The sequence below is a fragment of the Pterocles gutturalis genome, unplaced genomic scaffold (genome assembly GCF_000699245.1).
Source record: "Pterocles gutturalis isolate BGI_N339 unplaced genomic scaffold, ASM69924v1 scaffold6783, whole genome shotgun sequence".
NCBI classification, from domain to species: Eukaryota; Metazoa; Chordata; class Aves; order Pterocliformes; family Pteroclidae; genus Pterocles; species Pterocles gutturalis.
In genome coordinates, this window is record NW_010125458.1 from 57941 (window position 1) to 68338 (window position 10398).

Sequence of the window (10398 nt, forward strand, 5' to 3'; positions counted from 1 at the left end):
TAATCTATTCCATAACATACACATCATGCCCAGTATATAGGTGAGGACCCTCCAGAAGATCGGCCCTTTTTGGTTCCGGATCTCTTTTGCTCTGGGTCATCTCGCTCCAGGTGGTCGCTCTCCCAAGGCCTTCCCCCCCCACCCCAGTCAGCTCTTGGTCTAGGATGCTTGGACTGTTATCTCCGTTCCGTGAGTGCGGTTTCGGGACTCTCCGTTCTCTGGGATCATTAGCCGGGAACAGGCTGAGCCTTGGTCATCGGGTGGGGGGGGGAAGTATCACTGTGTATCACTCATTTGTATATTTGTATATGGTATTATTTTCAATATTATTGTAGTTTAGTTATTAAATTGTCCTTCTCTCAACCCACAAGTCCTTGTTTCCCTTTCCCCCTTTAATTCTCTCCCCTATCCTCGGGTGGGGAGACGGTGGGAAATCGTGTGAGTGGGTGTGTGGTTTGGCCCCCAGCCAACGGCAAACCCATCAGAAGCACACATACATGAGTTGATAGTAAAGATTTATGGTCACCTTTAGAGTATTCTATGGACAATTAGTAGCTTGGCCATATGGAAAACAAATTGGACTAGCTCTCACAAAAATCTCTGCAAACTGAACACTGAAGTAACACTTTTCTTGAGAAGATTATGGATGACACAATTTTAATCATCACAGGTGAAGCTTGCACTCTCTAATGATGTCAAATCCTGTTACAAATGACACATATTTGTCAAATCCTGATTTAAACTGAATTCTTCAAAGACAAAAGGTATCATTACTGTACTCTGTATTCACACTTCCTCTAGGATTTTGACTTTTCACACGCACTGTCCTACACCAATAAAGTGTATTCTACCTTAAGTTTGTATATAATTCAAAACTGTTTTACAATTGCTTCACATCTCTTATGTTGTCCATCTCCAAACAACTATTTTACTGAATACCAAAACACCAGCAGCTCTAAATTAGAAGTAGTTTTTCAAAATATTTTCCATGGAAAGCAGTCCTTTTACTTTGTTCCTACTGGAACCATCTCCTTTCCAAAGCACAAACACGGGTCCAATGAAATTGGACAGTCTCAGCTTTTCTTCCCACCATGTCAAGTGACAGACGAAAGATACAGCATCTCACCTGGGGGAATACATTACCCAGGGCACTAACTGCGAATTGTAGGCTAAGCCATGGGAGCAGTAGACCTGCTCCTGCTTAGAGCTCCATGCTTTATGTGTCCCCAGAGCAGTACCATGGGAAGTTCTAATTCTGCAGCAAGAAAACCTAAGACCAGGCTACTGAGGAAGCTGCGATCCTCCCAAGCAAACTGCAACTCAGACTACACTTCAGATGAGCAGTTCTGTAAGTGGGGGAACGGGTCGCTTGGGACAGACGGGAATACATCTCTGAGTAATAAATGAAGGGCTGTTCCTGAGGGGAGGGAGCTGAAAGGAGAGGAGAGCACAGTGACAGAGCACTGAGATGCAGCACTGCAATGCCACGGGCCCTGGCAGCCACGAGCTCCCACATGTCTTTCCTCTTTTTGTCTTCTATACAGCAGAAATGACCCCAAAGCTACTTCATTCTCTGACCCAGGTCCTCCCCAGGCATCTTTTTCTCGCTCATATCTCCTGATGCGTAGTTATTGCCAAGCTCTGCTCCCAGTCAGGGCACAGTTGTGTCGGGCACGCTAGAGGGAAAGGCCTCACAGTGCAGGCTGCTTGGCGGGCAGCCTCTGCTGCCCCAACAGTGTCGCCAGTTACAGGGCAAAGCTCCCTGCAGGGCCCACTGGATCATGCAACAGAAATGGCAGCAGCGTCGTCAGGTTATGATTACATCAAATCCCAAGTCAGTTCTTGTAACTGTGACAAGTTTTTACCTATAAAATAGGCATAACCTATAACCTGTATTCAGCTACAACAATGTAGAGGCATATCTCTCTAGCAACCTACCTGAAAGACCTGACTGTAAGAGATTGCTTGTAATAACGTGGAAGAAAGTATGCTATTTCCAAACTGGGACTGACGTAGCTCGCTTAACCTTGGCAAGTCAGCTATCGGGAATCTCTGAATTCACACTCAGACAGAAAACAATTGCAGTTCCTGCTGTATACACCATTTCCCTCCTGAAATCGTGATACACACAAATTGGTGAAGGTTTCTTGCTCACCCATACCAATTCTAGGGTGGCTGAATAAAAAATTGTTAACCTGTAAGTGGAGAAAGACTTGTGAAGAACAAATGAATGTGTCTTAATCAGGTTAGCATATTCTTACACAAACAAGCACTTTGAATAAAAGCATTGGAGGGGGGAGGTAAAGAAAGATGAGATGTTATCTTTACTGTTGCCTGGCAAAGGTGTGAGAGAGCCAGGAAGAGATACACTGCACACAACGCTGTCCTAGAAAGAGACAAAAGAGAAAACAAAAACGAGCTTTTTTCCTCCAGGGACAGCAGAGGTAGGGTACTCTTGCTGGAGAAGGAAGTGTTGCACACTGACATGGACCAAAGCAAATACTTGAGTCCATCTAAGGGAACAGTCTCAGCAAGGTACGAGGGTGCCTGGCTGAAGAGCAGGAGACAGTGGGAAGAAGTGGTTTCATAGTTAATGGAGTGATCCATGTTTCCTTGATAACAAGGTGTAGTATGTCGTAGAAAAGAAAAAATTAAGAGTATTTTTTGCTGTTACACAAATTAACTGTATCATAAGATGTTAGTAAATTCCCTGACAAATATTCTTCTAGCCTAGATTATATAGAAGGACTTTCGAACAAATCACTCTCTTATTTCCTAAGTTATTTGCTCCATACTGCTCACAAGTGGCCTCTGCCTTTCCTGATCCTTCACTTGACATCCTGATGTGGTGCAGAGCTGCAAAGGTTATTTTTAATCTTTAACAGGAATGGCATGCCCCAAAGGGTAAGCATTCCAGAAAAAGGTTGAATCAATCACACCAAAATAGAGAAGGGGTAGTCAAATTCAAACTTAAAGTGCTGCAACTTGAGAATCTATTCCAAAAAACACTCAAGTCAATGAGATTCATGAAGGAAACTTGGATCATACCAGCAACTATGAAACTGCTTCTGTGTACCCTAACAAAAAGAGACTAGACTGCATGTGCACATTTAAAATAGATTTAATCTAACAGATTTAAGCATTAAGAATGGTAGAACCATTTACTATCAAAATACTTCATGTTCCAAAGCAGAGACAACACTATATCACTCAATGCACTGTTTTTAATGTGAACCTCTTTCTTTCTTCTAGCTATGTGTGACACTACTGGTGACAAATTTCAAAAGCTCCATGGCTATGCATGTGCTTAACTTTGCATATATGAACTGAAAATGTGACTTCAGATCTTAAGCCACAGCACACACAATAAGACCTACCATTATCCACGTTAGACAACTAACATTTCTTGAGTGTCTTCCTTTTATCTAGATGAAATGCTACCAAAAAATCAGATTGTTAGTTTTATTTTAATTTCCTGTATTCTTTGTGTATGACAGGTAATCACTCACCAACAGTAGAATATTTTAGAATAGATTTTTAAACTAGCAGGCTGCTTTCCTCTGAGCCCATTAGCGCAATTTACTCAGTGCTGTCAAAAGTGTCTGGAAATACACAGTAGCTGGGAAGAAATCCACAAAGATCCTGACATAAGGAGCTTTCACTCTGAAATGGAGACACACTGAAGATACAGTTACAGAACTTGGCAGATGACCACAGGGATAGGAGGACAACATTACAGCGCTGCAATCCCCACTCCTTGATTAGCTGGAAAATTAAAATAACAAAAATTTCACAGAAACGTAGAAAGAAGTGGAAATAGTCTTCAGAGCATTGACCTAGCAAACATCCGAGTTCTATTTTCTTCAGTCTGACCTAAATAATTAAGTTTTTTGGTCCCTTAAATCTTAGGGTGTAAAAGTCTGGATACACCATAGTGAGGGATCTGCTATTTATTTCAGTTATATAAAAATATGATCTACTCTTGATCTGGAATTAAACTACAAAATGCAGATTGAAAATGAGATTAAGACGAACGGAAATTCTAATAGGGACAAATGCCGTCTTTGCTACCACCCTCAAATAGCAAGGCAATAAAAATTTGCAGCAATTAACCTGCATAATTAAAAGCATCATACCCTTTTATGATTTTTTTAATATATATCTTGACAAGACATATGTTGAAGTGTTCCTGCTACAACCAAGTATAGCCAAGCAGTTTTACTGTATCATGCTAAAAGAACAATTTGGTGGGAAGTTCTCACTCCTACAGAGAAAGTCTAGATGCAAAAAGCAATCCTCATTTTGAGGCTCAATGTGTCAAAGTGATAAATTCGCTTTTAAAAGGCTGTCAGCTGGCTTAAAAATGCATGCACATTAGGGCTTGAGACAAAACATTCTCAAGTCAAAGGAAATCTATTCATTTCAACAGCCCTTGCTCTCACCATCAAATGAGATGAGATGTTTATTCAGCAGTTCTTTCAGATAAAGTGAAGGTTCTCATATGTTTGATTTGCTGAATGGACAGCTACAAGCCACACAAGAATACAAACAGCATGGCTTACACAACTTAAAACTTTCTTGAATTGTGCAGTTCTGTAAAACAATTCTGACGTCATTCATCCAAATGGCCATCATTTCTAAAACTTCCAGAATTTCTCCAAACTACCAAACAAACTACCAAAACGACCAAACCAAGCTCTGGTGGTAGCACTGTACCTCTAAATCTGTAAATTACAGTTACTTTATTGTGAGTAAACCTTACAGCTGCCATTTCCTATTCGAGACCCTAATCAGTAAAGGCCCTGAAATCAATTTCAAAGCTTTCAAAGCTAAAGATTTATCTTCTCTTTAAAAAATGAATCCAAAGTGTCTTTCATAGCAGAGCACACAATTTGACTATCTGTTGGCTCATTCTCACCCTTCAGAAGCCCTTTCTAATGTGATAACATATTTCAGACTGTTCGCAAATTGAGTAGTATAGAGTTTCACAGTTATGTTCTGAATATTGAAAGAGCAAGCCATCAAAGAAAGTGAGACAGAATTAGAAGACTACAACAAAAAGGACAATGCTTGAACTTTTTTCTTGTCCAGTAAAACACAGGAAACATATTAATTGACAATGCAAGTGAAAAGAACTTGTATGACTTACAAAACAATAATTCATAAATAAAATGCAGGGAACTTTTAATTAAAACATCATTTAGCCTTCATAATGGCTCAGAAAAATATTAACAAAACAGCCCAAAGTGCAACCACATTTTTATACAGTAAAATCTTAATTTCAGAAAATATATATCTGTATCACTCACTGCTAAAAAAATATCAGCTTACATGTTCCCCTCGCTGTCAGCAAAAAGCATAGACAATGCATAGGTCTAGTACTACCGTTCACCACTTCAGTAAGTGTTGACAACACCATAAATCTGTCAGCAGGGCAGCATTTCATTAACTCTAGAACAGAAAGTATTCCTCTGTAGGCAGAATAGAAAGCAGCCTCTGATCACAGTAAGTCCCAATGAACACTCCTGAATGGAAACCCATCTCTATTTATTATAGCTACCTACCTCAGCAACACCAACAATCATTCCACCTTCATTTAAAATAGTGTTGGAGTGATCCAGGCATTTTCAGCCTAGAAACATATGCTACGTTAGAGTGCATTAGCCACATCAGCTCTGCAAGCAACAGCTAGGCGGCACGATACCTACTGCCCATAGGAGGACCAGACCCCTGTCGCCTCAAATGAAGCATTCCCGCTAAACCAAACAGCTGAAGGACCCTGTTTGATTTGTCTTGGGGACATGAGCACAGGAAGCCATGCTGACTGTCAGACAGCTGCACACTGAGGGCCAACATGCTTTGTTGTGAGACAGCCACGGCTGCTAATGAAAGAAAAAGAGACCATAATGTGCCATAATGATTATGTGTAATAACAATAGTGAAGTCTGACAATAACAGTGTGGTTTTGGAACAAGAGAGAGAGAGGAAATGAGTTGTGGCACCTGTGGGAACGTCTCTGTTCTGCTTTTGACCTTGCAGTGCGCAGCATAGTTGTCTTAGTAGAATAGAAAAAGCACTAATCCTTTAATGACGCTGATATATTTGCCATGATTCCTTATAAGTAGCCCTTGGGGGAAGATTGACCAAGGATCTTGGAGAAAGAAAAAAAAAAAGAGGGGGGATATCTTCAGAAGGTTCCTCCTCACACCTCTCATCTTCCCTGCCTTGCTTCAATTTGGTGGCACTTGCTTGGTGTGAAAACAGCCTCAAGTTCAGGGATACAAGAACACAAATATGGTTAAAAATCATTTCTACAGACTCTGTGTACTGCAAGAACCACACCTTAGCCCCACATGAGGTCTGCCCCACTACATCTCGTATTTTACTGGCCTACACTTCATAGATCTATTTCAACATCTCTAAACACGGACTGCAGTCATCACACGTGGCCCACAATTACTCTGGTTGAGGATTACATCATCCTAGTTCACATGCTGACACATAACAATGTTTTCTAGTTTAGCAATAAGGATGACACTCCCACAGCAGCCTGAAATATAAATTGGCAGACATTAGCCTGCAGTTTCAGCACCTCATGTGAAAACGTTAAATAAAAACCAGGCCCTGAATAAGCTACCAAGTGCATTCACAAGAAGCATCTATTCAAAGTTGTCGTGGCCATGAAAGTACAAGAAAGTTGCTCACACATGATCACCAAATTGTTTATCATATTATACTGATGCTTCCAATCCATTTGCTCAGCTCCACTAGGAATACTCATACGCTTATATGAGGGTTGGTAGACCTCTAAAATTTTAATGACTGTGCCAAATGCTTACACTCTGTAAAGAATAAATGTCAGAAATATGCACAGTTGGCCTACAGTATCACTAAGACTACTGCAACCAACACTCAGTGCTAGCAATATTTTACAAACAGCTGATAAAGCCAGCCAGAAACCTCAGCAGCTAGATAACATTTCAGCAAAAACATGCTTTCCACCCCACAGATCAGTATTTGGGGCTCAATGGGGTACCATTCATATGAAAATATTTTTGCAAATGAAAACAAGAGAAAATCATCAGTTTCAACAGGATGCGAGTCTTCAGACGCTTCTATAACTGGAATTGACCCACTTTATAAAAATTCCTTTAAAAGGGTGGATTGGCTCCAAACCTCTATGTCACGCTATTTTTATCCATTGTAGAGGATCTAGAGTCACCATCCTCATCAGTAATGAGATAAGACTCCAGCATCCTACTACAGCAATATTTTGTGTATATACTGCTCACTTGTTGAGAAATACAGCATGTGGTCAGAAATCCTAGAAAAATAACATGCCCTTAATATTGACCCTAAATTGAATACTTTGAATACCCAAAACAAGAAAGAAAATGAGCCTCATCAGACTTTATACATACTAGCTTTAATTTTTGCTTGAAAGAACAAAGCATGAGAATAGCCTACCTAAACGTAATTTTCTGGGATATGCTTGAACATCAGAATCATCAGATGCATCAGAATCATCAGATGCATCAGAATGCATCAGAATAATGTACCTTCTGAATGGTAAGTACGGCATTACTGATGCAACCCTGTAGTATTGAACAGTTTATTATTGAGTAATCATACATTGCCTCTGAGGTACAGAGACCACACTGACAATGGCATCATAGCTTTTAATGCAGTTTAAAATAACTTCAAAATCTCAGGAGATAACTGCCCCAAGCAAGCCTTTTTGCCCTCATGACTTTAATCACAGCAGCAGCACAGTTCCAAGTTTGGAACAATATCACAGTTAGACCTGTCCTCATCTATCTTGGTGTCCTGGGCCAGCTCCCAAAAAGCAACACTTAAAAGCAATGGGCTCTGGAGTGTGTGCCTTTTTTTTTTTTTTTTAAATAAATAAGTCTTTGTATGTTGCTTAGGAGTTATGCTTGAGAAATGTACTGAAATAAAAGTCCCTAGCCAGAGGCTAGAGCAGTGGGATATTCAATTCATTTAGCAGAGCTCAATTTGCTTTTTCATTGCTTTAATCTTGTATTTTTAAAGGTCCATTCTTAACGAAGCAGAAAGGCATAAATTAATACAGTCAAATACATGTTGGCTGCAAAGTTAACTGGTTTTCAAATGTTCAAAAGAAACAAATACATTAATTTCTTATTATGCTATAGCAACACACACCACTGCCAGACAAAATAAAATATGATGAAGAACTGATCCACACACCCTCTTTTTTTAATCATCATATTATCTTGGGCTGAAAATCACAATGTTTATTGGTTTATGCTTCTGACTCTCTCAAATATGTCACACCCTTCATACTATAGAAGAATTTTTTGTAGCCAGGGCGTATTATATTAGCCTGACAACTGCAAATAAGGAAAAAGAAATGCACCAAACTGAGCCAAATGCTTTTATAAATATAAAGGTATGAAAAAGTTACAACATATCTATTAACCAGGAGAATAAATCTTTCCATAAATGTTTAATGCAAAGTGCTAGGACAAACAAGAATGAAGGGGAAGACCATTAATAATCCAAACAGAAAGAAATGGAGAATAAACTGGGATCCATACTGATTGATTCTGGACTCTGAGTATTATTTCACAAATATGAAATTTCTTCTCAAATTTTTTATGCTCCTTTGCTCAAGGGAAGAGCAAGCTTTTCTCTAGGAAATTTCCTAGTTCCATCATTCAGAAGAAACACACACAAAATACAAAATTTGTCTCAAGTCTATAGTGTAAATGATATCAAGCTACATGTAACAGGATTTTCTCCATAGCCCAGTGAAGTAAATATAGACATTTCTGTTGACTTTTGTGGACTTTACATCAGAGTGTTTCAGTTCCAGAACAGCCCTGCTGGTGGCACAATTCAAGAATACAATTAAAACACAGACTCATTTGGTAACAAGACTAGCCCATGTCTCATCCAGGTCAAAACTATAGTTCATTTAAATCAAACTCTCATCACAGTAGAGATTACAGCTAAAAATAACCACGTTGCCTCCGAATTTCTCTCTTTCTTGACAAAGATTACAAGGTTCAAGTACCACTTTCAGAACTGCTTGGCTGTCCAGCGGCAGTGCTTCATGTTTCATAGCTCACATAGGATTCACAGGTTCAGAAACAGGGATTACTGTGCAGGCAATATATAGATATATCACCCCAGAAAATGTTTAATCCTGTTCTCCAGAAGCATATTTTGCCTGGCTAATGGACCAAGATTTACTGTATTCAGAAGATGCTCCTGAATTCAGTTCTCTATTGTAAGAAAAAATAAACAGCAAGCTCAAGGATGGATAAGAGCAAGCATAAAAACAGAGAACAGGAGCAAGGATCCTGTAAATAGAACTCATTCAAAAATATATGTGGTGGATAGAATGCATAAGCATTTAAACTGAAGGTAATGTATTTCAATTAACATAGTCTGCCATAGAAAGCAATAAAGGAAGAAAAAAAAAAAACCCACACAAAAACAACCTAGCAGCAGCATGTGGCAGGATGATAAGGATGATATGCCAAATTCTTCTGCATACAAATTACTGATAGGAGTGTAAAATGTTTATTTATCGTGGCTTTAACTGACAAGATTACACACTGCAGAATAAAGTCACACCAGGACCTCTCACTGATACGGAAACAGATTTAAAATAATTCTTCAGCAGAAGTAGCAAAATGAAATCACTTACTGTTAGTGGTCCATTGCTGAAACTATCTGAAGCATCAGCCCTCTGGAAACAGATTTTTCTATCAATAATTGACAGCTGATAGAGCTTCAGGCAGCACTGGTACACCAGGGAAAGACATGCTGCAGCAGCAGCTCCTTCCTCTTTAGCCTATCCCAAGCACTTTTTAGATCTCTTTCTTAACCCTTTCTAGGTATTTTCTCCCTGTGTTTTGGGTGAAAAGAGAAAGGCATGACATATGTTATAAGAAAAGAATGCATTATCTCCCACTTGACTTAGAGTGTGATGAGAGCTGTGGGAAGAAAGTCAGTAGGATTTAGCCATAACAATAAGCTAAAGAGAAATAAAATCTAAAAGCAGAAAATGACTCAGTGACTGGGAAGGAGTTATACCAGAGACAAGAGGTACTGTAACCAGAACAACGATTTCTCCAAATGTAGAATGAAGAGGTCAAGACCACAATAACATAAAATAGGAGCAGAAAAATAAGCTAAGGAAAATGAATAGTTCATAAATTGTCGTAAGAGAAATGGTTATGATTCTCTTCCAATGAGATTCAGGTTTTGAAATCAAACCTATTCAGTTTCAGTGAGGCCAGGATTACAACCTTATAGAGCAATTTTTAAACCAAATGAAATCTTAAGTGAAGTGATGAAAAGAGAAATGTTACTTCCTTTCCTGGGATAACTCTGTAGTATTCTAAA